This window comes from Ornithodoros turicata, chromosome 6 (assembly GCF_037126465.1).
Source record: "Ornithodoros turicata isolate Travis chromosome 6, ASM3712646v1, whole genome shotgun sequence".
Lineage (NCBI taxonomy): Eukaryota > Metazoa > Arthropoda > Arachnida > Ixodida > Argasidae > Ornithodoros > Ornithodoros turicata.
This window is the reverse complement of record NC_088206.1, coordinates 73,932,201-73,944,615: the sequence shown is the minus strand read 5'-3', so window position 1 is coordinate 73,944,615 and position 12,415 is coordinate 73,932,201.

Genomic DNA, 12,415 nt, shown 5'->3' with positions numbered 1-12,415 from the left:
AGGGGGAAGCTGGGAAGCTGCCCAACTTGGAGTCTCAGCGACCATTCTGGGAACAAAATGGTACCTGTGAGGCTCCAGCTGGAACTTCTGGAACCATCTGAGACCAGAGTGGTACCACTGATGTCACCAAAGTGGAACCAGCCACCCCACTTGGGAATCCAGCTGGGACCATCCACATTCAACTGGAACCAGTCCAGATTCAACTGGAACCATTCTGGGACCAGCCCAGATTTTCGCCTGGGGTCACATGTATGCACATGGCTGGCTGGCTTTCTAAAAGTAATCTACAGTCCTAACAACAAATACACCAATGACACCAGTGGCGCAGCTCCGCCAGTAGTTCGCTTTGGTGTAGGTATTCCGTTGTGCTGTGGGTGAAGCTCCCGGCTGTCTCTGTGGTGGAGGTGAGACCCTTATTTCCACCTTGTCTTGTCCATTGGTCCGGGGCAGCAACTATTCCTTGAAAGAAACTTACAAGCAATCAGTGGGAAACCAAGCAACGCAGAAAATCATGCAACAAAATAACAGTCACATGTATGCACATGACTGGTGGCTGGCTGGCTTTCTAAAAGTAATCTACAGTCCTAACAACAAATACACCAATGACACCAGTGGCGCAGCTCCGCCAGTAGTTCGCTTTGGTGTAGGTATTCCGTTGTGCTGTGGGTGAAGCTCCCGGCTGTCTCTGTGGTGGAGGTGAGACCCTTATTTCCACCTTGTCTTGTCCATTGGTCCGGGGCAGCAACTATTCCTTGAAAGAAACTTACAAGCAATCAGTGGGAAACCAAGCAACGCAGAAAATCATGCAACAAAATAACAGTCACATGTATGCACATGACTGGTGGCTGGCTGGCTTTCTAAAAGTAATCTACAGTCCTAACAACAAATACACCAATGACACCAGTGGCGCAGCTCCGCCAGTAGTTCGCTTTGGTGTAGGTATTCCGTTGTGCTGTGGGTGAAGCTCCCGGCTGTCTCTGTGGTGGAGGTGAGACCCTTATTTCCACCTTGTCTTGTCCATTGGTCCGGGGCAGCAACTATTCCTTGAAAGAAACTTACAAGCAATCAGTGGGAAACCAAGCAACGCAGAAAATCATGCAACAAAATAACAGTCACATGTATGCACATGACTGGCTGGCTTTCTAAAAGTAATCTACAGTCCTAACAACAAATACACCAATGACACCAGTGGCGCAGCTCCGCCAGTAGTTCGCTTTGGTGTAGGTATTCCGTTGTGCTGTGGGTGAAGCTCCCGGCTGTCTCTGTGGTGGAGGTGAGACCCTTATTTCCACCTTGTCTTGTCCATTGGTCCGGGGCAGCAACTATTCCTTGAAAGAAACTTACAAGCAATCAGTGGGAAACCAAGCAACGCAGAAAATCATGCAACAAAGTAACAGTCACATGTATGCACATGGCTGGCTGGCTTTCTAAAAGTAATCTACAGTCCTAACAACAAATACACCAATGACACCAGTGGCGCAGCTCCGCCAGTAGTTCGCTTTGGTGTAGGTATTCCGTTGTGCTGTGGGTGAAGCTCCCGGCTGTCTCTGTGGTGGAGGTGAGACCCTTATTTCCACCTTGTCTTGTCCATTGGTCCGGGGCAGCAACTATTCCTTGAAAGAAACTTACAAGCAATCAGTGGGAAACCAAGCAACGCAGAAAATCATGCAACAAAATAACAGTCACATGTATGCACATGGCTGGCTGGCTTTCTAAAAGTAATCTACAGTCCTAACAACAAATACACCAATGACACCAGTGGCGCAGCTCCGCCAGTAGTTCGCTTTGGTGTAGGTATTCCGTTGTGCTGTGGGTGAAGCTCCCGGCTGTCTCTGTGGTGGAGGTGAGACCCTTATTTCCACCTTGTCTTGTCCATTGGTCCGGGGCAGCAACTATTCCTTGAAAGAAACTTACAAGCAATCAGTGGGAAACCAAGCAACGCAGAAAATCATGCAACAAAATAACAGTCACATGTATGCACATGGCTGGCTGGCTTTCTAAAAGTAATCTACAGTCCTAACAACAAATACACCAATGACACCAGTGGCGCAGCTCCGCCAGTAGTTCGCTTTGGTGTAGGTATTCCGTTGTGCTGTGGGTGAAGCTCCCGGCTGTCTCTGTGGTGGAGGTGAGACCCTTATTTCCACCTTGTCTTGTCCATTGGTCCGGGGCAGCAACTATTCCTTGAAAGAAACTTACAAGCAATCAGTGGGAAACCAAGCAACGCAGAAAATCATGCAACAAAATAACAGTCACATGTATGCACATGGCTGGCTGGCTTTCTAAAAGTAATCTACAGTCCTAACAACAAATACACCAATGACACCAGTGGCGCAGCTCCGCCAGTAGTTCGCTTTGGTGTAGGTATTCCGTTGTGCTGTGGGTGAAGCTCCCGGCTGTCTCTGTGGTGGAGGTGAGACCCTTATTTCCACCTTGTCTTGTCCATTGGTCCGGGGCAGCAACTATTCCTTGAAAGAAACTTACAAGCAATCAGTGGGAAACCAAGCAACGCAGAAAATCATGCAACAAAATAACAGTCACATGTATGCACATGGCTGGCTGGCTTTCTAAAAGTAATCTACAGTCCTAACAACAAATACACCAATGACACCAGTGGCGCAGCTCCGCCAGTAGTTCGCTTTGGTGTAGGTATTCCGTTGTGCTGTGGGTGAAGCTCCCGGCTGTCTCTGTGGTGGAGGTGAGACCCTTATTTCCACCTTGTCTTGTCCATTGGTCCGGGGCAGCAACTATTCCTTGAAAGAAACTTACAAGCAATCAGTGGGAAACCAAGCAACGCAGAAAATCATGCAACAAAATAACAGTCACATGTATGCACATGACTGGTGGCTGGCTGGCTTTCTAAAAGTAATCTACAGTCCTAACAACAAATACACCAATGACACCAGTGGCGCAGCTCCGCCAGTAGTTCGCTTTGGTGTAGGTATTCCGTTGTGCTGTGGGTGAAGCTCCCGGCTGTCTCTGTGGTGGAGGTGAGACCCTTATTTCCACCTTGTCTTGTCCATTGGTCCGGGGCAGCAACTATTCCTTGAAAGAAACTTACAAGCAATCAGTGGGAAACCAAGCAACGCAGAAAATCATGCAACAAAGTAACAGTCACATGTATGCACATGGCTGGCTGGCTTTCTAAAAGTAATCTACAGTCCTAACAACAAATACACCAATGACACCAGTGGCGCAGCTCCGCCAGTAGTTCGCTTTGGTGTAGGTATTCCGTTGTGCTGTGGGTGAAGCTCCCGGCTGTCTCTGTGGTGGAGGTGAGACCCTTATTTCCACCTTGTCTTGTCCATTGGTCCGGGGCAGCAACTATTCCTTGAAAGAAACTTACAAGCAATCAGTGGGAAACCAAGCAACGCAGAAAATCATGCAACAAAGTAACAGTCACATGTATGCACATGGCTGGCTGGCTTTCTAAAAGTAATCTACAGTCCTAACAACAAATACACCAATGACACCAGTGGCGCAGCTCCGCCAGTAGTTCGCTTTGGTGTAGGTATTCCGTTGTGCTGTGGGTGAAGCTCCCGGCTGTCTCTGTGGTGGAGGTGAGACCCTTATTTCCACCTTGTCTTGTCCATTGGTCCGGGGCAGCAACTATTCCTTGAAAGAAACTTACAAGCAATCAGTGGGAAACCAAGCAACGCAGAAAATCATGCAACAAAGTAACAGTCACATGTATGCACATGGCTGGCTGGCTTTCTAAAAGTAATCTACAGTCCTAACAACAAATACACCAATGACACCAGTGGCGCAGCTCCGCCAGTAGTTCGCTTTGGTGTAGGTATTCCGTTGTGCTGTGGGTGAAGCTCCCGGCTGTCTCTGTGGTGGAGGTGAGACCCTTATTTCCACCTTGTCTTGTCCATTGGTCCGGGGCAGCAACTATTCCTTGAAAGAAACTTACAAGCAATCAGTGGGAAACCAAGCAACGCAGAAAATCATGCAACAAAGTAACAGTCACATGTATGCACATGGCTGGCTGGCTGGCTTTCTAAAAGTAATCTACAGTCCTAACAACAAATACACCAATGACACCAGTGGCGCAGCTCCGCCAGTAGTTCGCTTTGGTGTAGGTATTCCGTTGTGCTGTGGGTGAAGCTCCCGGCTGTCTCTGTGGTGGAGGTGAGACCCTTATTTCCACCTTGTCTTGTCCATTGGTCCGGGGCAGCAACTATTCCTTGAAAGAAACTTACAAGCAATCAGTGGGAAACCAAGCAACGCAGAAAATCATGCAACAAAGTAACAGTCACATGTATGCACATGGCTGGCTGGCTGGCTTTCTAAAAGTAATCTACAGTCCTAACAACAAATACACCAATGACACCAGTGGCGCAGCTCCGCCAGTAGTTCGCTTTGGTGTAGGTATTCCGTTGTGCTGTGGGTGAAGCTCCCGGCTGTCTCTGTGGTGGAGGTGAGACCCTTATTTCCACCTTGTCTTGTCCATTGGTCCGGGGCAGCAACTATTCCTTGAAAGAAACTTACAAGCAATCAGTGGGAAACCAAGCAACGCAGAAAATCATGCAACAAAGTAACAGTCACATGTATGCACATGGCTGGCTGGCTGGCTTTCTAAAAGTAATCTACAGTCCTAACAACAAATACACCAATGACACCAGTGGCGCAGCTCCGCCAGTAGTTCGCTTTGGTGTAGGTATTCCGTTGTGCTGTGGGTGAAGCTCCCGGCTGTCTCTGTGGTGGAGGTGAGACCCTTATTTCCACCTTGTCTTGTCCATTGGTCCGGGGCAGCAACTATTCCTTGAAAGAAACTTACAAGCAATCAGTGGGAAACCAAGCAACGCAGAAAATCATGCAACAAAGTAACAGTCACATGTATGCACATGGCTGGCTGGCTTTCTAAAAGTAATCTACAGTCCTAACAACAAATACACCAATGACACCAGTGGCGCAGCTCCGCCAGTAGTTCGCTTTGGTGTAGGTATTCCGTTGTGCTGTGGGTGAAGCTCCCGGCTGTCTCTGTGGTGGAGGTGAGACCCTTATTTCCACCTTGTCTTGTCCATTGGTCCGGGGCAGCAACTATTCCTTGAAAGAAACTTACAAGCAATCAGTGGGAAACCAAGCAACGCAGAAAATCATGCAACAAAGTAACAGTCACATGTATGCACATGGCTGGCTGGCTGGCTTTCTAAAAGTAATCTACAGTCCTAACAACAAATACACCAATGACACCAGTGGCGCAGCTCCGCCAGTAGTTCGCTTTGGTGTAGGTATTCCGTTGTGCTGTGGGTGAAGCTCCCGGCTGTCTCTGTGGTGGAGGTGAGACCCTTATTTCCACCTTGTCTTGTCCATTGGTCCGGGGCAGCAACTATTCCTTGAAAGAAACTTACAAGCAATCAGTGGGAAACCAAGCAACGCAGAAAATCATGCAACAAAGTAACAGTCACATGTATGCACATGGCTGGCTGGCTGGCTGGCTTTCTAAAAGTAATCTACAGTCCTAACAACAAATACACCAATGACACCAGTGGCGCAGCTCCGCCAGTAGTTCGCTTTGGTGTAGGTATTCCGTTGTGCTGTGGGTGAAGCTCCCGGCTGTCTCTGTGGTGGAGGTGAGACCCTTATTTCCACCTTGTCTTGTCCATTGGTCCGGGGCAGCAACTATTCCTTGAAAGAAACTTACAAGCAATCAGTGGGAAACCAAGCAACGCAGAAAATCATGCAACAAAGTAACAGTCACATGTATGCACATGGCTGGCTGGCTGGCTGGCTTTCTAAAAGTAATCTACAGTCCTAACAACAAATACACCAATGACACCAGTGGCGCAGCTCCGCCAGTAGTTCGCTTTGGTGTAGGTATTCCGTTGTGCTGTGGGTGAAGCTCCCGGCTGTCTCTGTGGTGGAGGTGAGACCCTTATTTCCACCTTGTCTTGTCCATTGGTCCGGGGCAGCAACTATTCCTTGAAAGAAACTTACAAGCAATCAGTGGGAAACCAAGCAACGCAGAAAATCATGCAACAAAGTAACAGTCACATGTATGCACATGGCTGGCTGGCTGGCTGGCTTTCTAAAAGTAATCTACAGTCCTAACAACAAATACACCAATGACACCAGTGGCGCAGCTCCGCCAGTAGTTCGCTTTGGTGTAGGTATTCCGTTGTGCTGTGGGTGAAGCTCCCGGCTGTCTCTGTGGTGGAGGTGAGACCCTTATTTCCACCTTGTCTTGTCCATTGGTCCGGGGCAGCAACTATTCCTTGAAAGAAACTTACAAGCAATCAGTGGGAAACCAAGCAACGCAGAAAATCATGCAACAAAGTAACAGTCACATGTATGCACATGGCTGGCTGGCTGGCTGGCTTTCTAAAAGTAATCTACAGTCCTAACAACAAATACACCAATGACACCAGTGGCGCAGCTCCGCCAGTAGTTCGCTTTGGTGTAGGTATTCCGTTGTGCTGTGGGTGAAGCTCCCGGCTGTCTCTGTGGTGGAGGTGAGACCCTTATTTCCACCTTGTCTTGTCCATTGGTCCGGGGCAGCAACTATTCCTTGAAAGAAACTTACAAGCAATCAGTGGGAAACCAAGCAACGCAGAAAATCATGCAACAAAGTAACAGTCACATGTATGCACATGGCTGGCTGGCTGGCTGGCTTTCTAAAAGTAATCTACAGTCCTAACAACAAATACACCAATGACACCAGTGGCGCAGCTCCGCCAGTAGTTCGCTTTGGTGTAGGTATTCCGTTGTGCTGTGGGTGAAGCTCCCGGCTGTCTCTGTGGTGGAGGTGAGACCCTTATTTCCACCTTGTCTTGTCCATTGGTCCGGGGCAGCAACTATTCCTTGAAAGAAACTTACAAGCAATCAGTGGGAAACCAAGCAACGCAGAAAATCATGCAACAAAGTAACAGTCACATGTATGCACATGGCTGGCTGGCTGGCTGGCTTTCTAAAAGTAATCTACAGTCCTAACAACAAATACACCAATGACACCAGTGGCGCAGCTCCGCCAGTAGTTCGCTTTGGTGTAGGTATTCCGTTGTGCTGTGGGTGAAGCTCCCGGCTGTCTCTGTGGTGGAGGTGAGACCCTTATTTCCACCTTGTCTTGTCCATTGGTCCGGGGCAGCAACTATTCCTTGAAAGAAACTTACAAGCAATCAGTGGGAAACCAAGCAACGCAGAAAATCATGCAACAAAGTAACAGTCACATGTATGCACATGGCTGGCTGGCTGGCTGGCTTTCTAAAAGTAATCTACAGTCCTAACAACAAATACACCAATGACACCAGTGGCGCAGCTCCGCCAGTAGTTCGCTTTGGTGTAGGTATTCCGTTGTGCTGTGGGTGAAGCTCCCGGCTGTCTCTGTGGTGGAGGTGAGACCCTTATTTCCACCTTGTCTTGTCCATTGGTCCGGGGCAGCAACTATTCCTTGAAAGAAACTTACAAGCAATCAGTGGGAAACCAAGCAACGCAGAAAATCATGCAACAAAGTAACAGTCACATGTATGCACATGGCTGGCTGGCTGGCTGGCTTTCTAAAAGTAATCTACAGTCCTAACAACAAATACACCAATGACACCAGTGGCGCAGCTCCGCCAGTAGTTCGCTTTGGTGTAGGTATTCCGTTGTGCTGTGGGTGAAGCTCCCGGCTGTCTCTGTGGTGGAGGTGAGACCCTTATTTCCACCTTGTCTTGTCCATTGGTCCGGGGCAGCAACTATTCCTTGAAAGAAACTTACAAGCAATCAGTGGGAAACCAAGCAACGCAGAAAATCATGCAACAAAGTAACAGTCACATGTATGCACATGGCTGGCTGGCTGGCTGGCTTTCTAAAAGTAATCTACAGTCCTAACAACAAATACACCAATGACACCAGTGGCGCAGCTCCGCCAGTAGTTCGCTTTGGTGTAGGTATTCCGTTGTGCTGTGGGTGAAGCTCCCGGCTGTCTCTGTGGTGGAGGTGAGACCCTTATTTCCACCTTGTCTTGTCCATTGGTCCGGGGCAGCAACTATTCCTTGAAAGAAACTTACAAGCAATCAGTGGGAAACCAAGCAACGCAGAAAATCATGCAACAAAGTAACAGTCACATGTATGCACATGGCTGGCTGGCTGGCTGGCTTTCTAAAAGTAATCTACAGTCCTAACAACAAATACACCAATGACACCAGTGGCGCAGCTCCGCCAGTAGTTCGCTTTGGTGTAGGTATTCCGTTGTGCTGTGGGTGAAGCTCCCGGCTGTCTCTGTGGTGGAGGTGAGACCCTTATTTCCACCTTGTCTTGTCCATTGGTCCGGGGCAGCAACTATTCCTTGAAAGAAACTTACAAGCAATCAGTGGGAAACCAAGCAACGCAGAAAATCATGCAACAAAGTAACAGTCACATGTATGCACATGGCTGGCTGGCTGGCTGGCTTTCTAAAAGTAATCTACAGTCCTAACAACAAATACACCAATGACACCAGTGGCGCAGCTCCGCCAGTAGTTCGCTTTGGTGTAGGTATTCCGTTGTGCTGTGGGTGAAGCTCCCGGCTGTCTCTGTGGTGGAGGTGAGACCCTTATTTCCACCTTGTCTTGTCCATTGGTCCGGGGCAGCAACTATTCCTTGAAAGAAACTTACAAGCAATCAGTGGGAAACCAAGCAACGCAGAAAATCATGCAACAAAGTAACAGTCACATGTATGCACATGGCTGGCTGGCTGGCTGGCTTTCTAAAAGTAATCTACAGTCCTAACAACAAATACACCAATGACACCAGTGGCGCAGCTCCGCCAGTAGTTCGCTTTGGTGTAGGTATTCCGTTGTGCTGTGGGTGAAGCTCCCGGCTGTCTCTGTGGTGGAGGTGAGACCCTTATTTCCACCTTGTCTTGTCCATTGGTCCGGGGCAGCAACTATTCCTTGAAAGAAACTTACAAGCAATCAGTGGGAAACCAAGCAACGCAGAAAATCATGCAACAAAGTAACAGTCACATGTATGCACATGGCTGGCTGGCTGGCTGGCTTTCTAAAAGTAATCTACAGTCCTAACAACAAATACACCAATGACACCAGTGGCGCAGCTCCGCCAGTAGTTCGCTTTGGTGTAGGTATTCCGTTGTGCTGTGGGTGAAGCTCCCGGCTGTCTCTGTGGTGGAGGTGAGACCCTTATTTCCACCTTGTCTTGTCCATTGGTCCGGGGCAGCAACTATTCCTTGAAAGAAACTTACAAGCAATCAGTGGGAAACCGAGCAACGCAGAAAATCATGCAACAAAGTAACAGTCACATGTATGCACATGGCTGGCTGGCTGGCTGGCTTTCTAAAAGTAATCTACAGTCCTAACAACAAATACACCAATGACACCAGTGGCGCAGCTCCGCCAGTAGTTCGCTTTGGTGTAGGTATTCCGTTGTGCTGTGGGTGAAGCTCCCGGCTGTCTCTGTGGTGGAGGTGAGACCCTTATTTCCACCTTGTCTTGTCCATTGGTCCGGGGCAGCAACTATTCCTTGAAAGAAACTTACAAGCAATCAGTGGGAAACCGAGCAACGCAGAAAATCATGCAACAAAGTAACAGTCACATGTATGCACATGGCTGGCTGGCTGGCTGGCTTTCTAAAAGTAATCTACAGTCCTAACAACAAATACACCAATGACACCAGTGGCGCAGCTCCGCCAGTAGTTCGCTTTGGTGTAGGTATTCCGTTGTGCTGTGGGTGAAGCTCCCGGCTGTCTCTGTGGTGGAGGTGAGACCCTTATTTCCACCTTGTCTTGTCCATTGGTCCGGGGCAGCAACTATTCCTTGAAAGAAACTTACAAGCAATCAGTGGGAAACCGAGCAACGCAGAAAATCATGCAACAAAGTAACAGTCACATGTATGCACATGCTGGTGGCTGGCTGGCTTTCTAAAAGTAATCTACAGTCCTAACAACAAATACACCAATGACACCAGTGGCGCAGCTCCGCCAGTAGTTCGCTTTGGTGTAGGTATTCCGTTGTGCTGTGGGTGAAGCTCCCGGCTGTCTCTGTGGTGGAGGTGAGACCCTTATTTCCACCTTGTCTTGTCCATTGGTCCGGGGCAGCAACTATTCCTTGAAAGAAACTTACAAGCAATCAGTGGGAAACCGAGCAACGCAGAAAATCATGCAACAAAGTAACAGTCACATGTATGCACATGCTGGCTGGCTGGCTTTCTAAAAGTAATCTACAGTCCTAACAACAAATACACCAATGACACCAGTGGCGCAGCTCCGCCAGTAGTTCGCTTTGGTGTAGGTATTCCGTTGTGCTGTGGGTGAAGCTCCCGGCTGTCTCTGTGGTGGAGGTGAGACCCTTATTTCCACCTTGTCTTGTCCATTGGTCCGGGGCAGCAACTATTCCTTGAAAGAAACTTACAAGCAATCAGTGGGAAACCGAGCAACGCAGAAAATCATGCAACAAAGTAACAGTCACATGTATGCACATGGCTGGCTGGCTGGCTTTCTAAAAGTAATCTACAGTCCTAACAACAAATACACCAATGACACCAGTGGCGCAGCTCCGCCAGTAGTTCGCTTTGGTGTAGGTATTCCGTTGTGCTGTGGGTGAAGCTCCCGGCTGTCTCTGTGGTGGAGGTGAGACCCTTATTTCCACCTTGTCTTGTCCATTGGTCCGGGGCAGCAACTATTCCTTGAAAGAAACTTACAAGCAATCAGTGGGAAACCGAGCAACGCAGAAAATCATGCAACAAAGTAACAGTCACATGTATGCACATGGCTGGTGGCTGGCTGGCTTTCTAAAAGTAATCTACAGTCCTAACAACAAATACACCAATGACACCAGTGGCGCAGCTCCGCCAGTAGTTCGCTTTGGTGTAGGTATTCCGTTGTGCTGTGGGTGAAGCTCCCGGCTGTCTCTGTGGTGGAGGTGAGACCCTTATTTCCACCTTGTCTTGTCCATTGGTCCGGGGCAGCAACTATTCCTTGAAAGAAACTTACAAGCAATCAGTGGGAAACCGAGCAACGCAGAAAATCATGCAACAAAGTAACAGTCACATGTATGCACATGGCTGGCTGGCTGGCTGGCTTTCTAAAAGTAATCTACAGTCCTAACAACAAATACACCAATGACACCAGTGGCGCAGCTCCGCCAGTAGTTCGCTTTGGTGTAGGTATTCCGTTGTGCTGTGGGTGAAGCTCCCGGCTGTCTCTGTGGTGGAGGTGAGACCCTTATTTCCACCTTGTCTTGTCCATTGGTCCGGGGCAGCAACTATTCCTTGAAAGAAACTTACAAGCAATCAGTGGGAAACCGAGCAACGCAGAAAATCATGCAACAAAGTAACAGTCACATGTATGCACATGGCTGGCTGGCTGGCTGGCTTTCTAAAAGTAATCTACAGTCCTAACAACAAATACACCAATGACACCAGTGGCGCAGCTCCGCCAGTAGTTCGCTTTGGTGTAGGTATTCCGTTGTGCTGTGGGTGAAGCTCCCGGCTGTCTCTGTGGTGGAGGTGAGACCCTTATTTCCACCTTGTCTTGTCCATTGGTCCGGGGCAGCAACTATTCCTTGAAAGAAACTTACAAGCAATCAGTGGGAAACCAAGCAACGCAGAAAATCATGCAACAAAGTAACAGTCACATGTATGCACATGGCTGGCTGGCTGGCTGGCTGGCTTTCTAAAAGTAATCTACAGTCCTAACAACAAATACACCAATGACACCAGTGGCGCAGCTCCGCCAGTAGTTCGCTTTGGTGTAGGTATTCCGTTGTGCTGTGGGTGAAGCTCCCGGCTGTCTCTGTGGTGGAGGTGAGACCCTTATTTCCACCTTGTCTTGTCCATTGGTCCGGGGCAGCAACTATTCCTTGAAAGAAACTTACAAGCAATCAGTGGGAAACCGAGCAACGCAGAAAATCATGCAACAAAGTAACAGTCACATGTATGCACATGGCTGGCTGGCTGGCTGGCTTTCTAAAAGTAATCTACAGTCCTAACAACAAATACACCAATGACACCAGTGGCGCAGCTCCGCCAGTAGTTCGCTTTGGTGTAGGTATTCCGTTGTGCTGTGGGTGAAGCTCCCGGCTGTCTCTGTGGTGGAGGTGAGACCCTTATTTCCACCTTGTCTTGTCCATTGGTCCGGGGCAGCAACTATTCCTTGAAAGAAACTTACAAGCAATCAGTGGGAAACCGAGCAACGCAGAAAATCATGCAACAAAGTAACAGTCACATGTATGCACATGGCTGGCTGGCTGGCTGGCTTTCTAAAAGTAATCTACAGTCCTAACAACAAATACACCAATGACACCAGTGGCGCAGCTCCGCCAGTAGTTCGCTTTGGTGTAGGTATTCCGTTGTGCTGTGGGTGAAGCTCCCGGCTGTCTCTGTGGTGGAGGTGAGACCCTTATTTCCACCTTGTCTTGTCCATTGGTCCGGGGCAGCAACTATTCCTTGAAAGAAACTTACAAGCAATCAGTGGGAAACCGAGCAACGCAGAAAA